Below are 511 nucleotides of genomic sequence, written 5' to 3' on the forward strand. Positions count from 1 at the left end.
AAAGAGGCAGACCTGCCAATGTGCATCTCCACGGTTTCCACCAGCTAGCGCTGCCCTTCCTGACAGTGAGCCAGTTCTGGGAGGTGAATCGGCAGGAAATGATTTGCTTTTGGGTGTTAAGGAGTTGCTTCTTGTCCACTTAGTTGTCTGAGTTTGCAGGCTCAGAGAAGTGCTGGTGTTGGGTCTGCTAGAGCAAGGTGGAGGAGAGGAGCTTGATGCACATCTTTACAGAGGCAATGGGAGTGACTGCATGACATGGAAAGAGTTGTAAGGAACCGGTATTGAAGAAGCTGTTCAAAACCATGGCAGAAGCCAGAGGAGGCCCCTTTAGGGATCAGAATTTTGTATGGCTGATGGTCCTCTCCAGTGCCACCCCAGGTTGGCTGGGCCCATAAGGGTATTTGGGTAGATCTGGGTATGGGTAATGCCTGGGGGCCCATTCCTCTTGGAAGAGTGTAAGAGTTGGAAGCAGCCCATTGAGATGAGCTCCTCGAACACTCACAACACTTTG

Source organism: Pygoscelis adeliae, unplaced genomic scaffold (genome assembly GCF_000699105.1).
Source record: "Pygoscelis adeliae isolate BGI_AS28 unplaced genomic scaffold, ASM69910v1 Scaffold280, whole genome shotgun sequence".
In the NCBI taxonomy this organism is placed as follows: Eukaryota; Metazoa; Chordata; class Aves; order Sphenisciformes; family Spheniscidae; genus Pygoscelis; species Pygoscelis adeliae.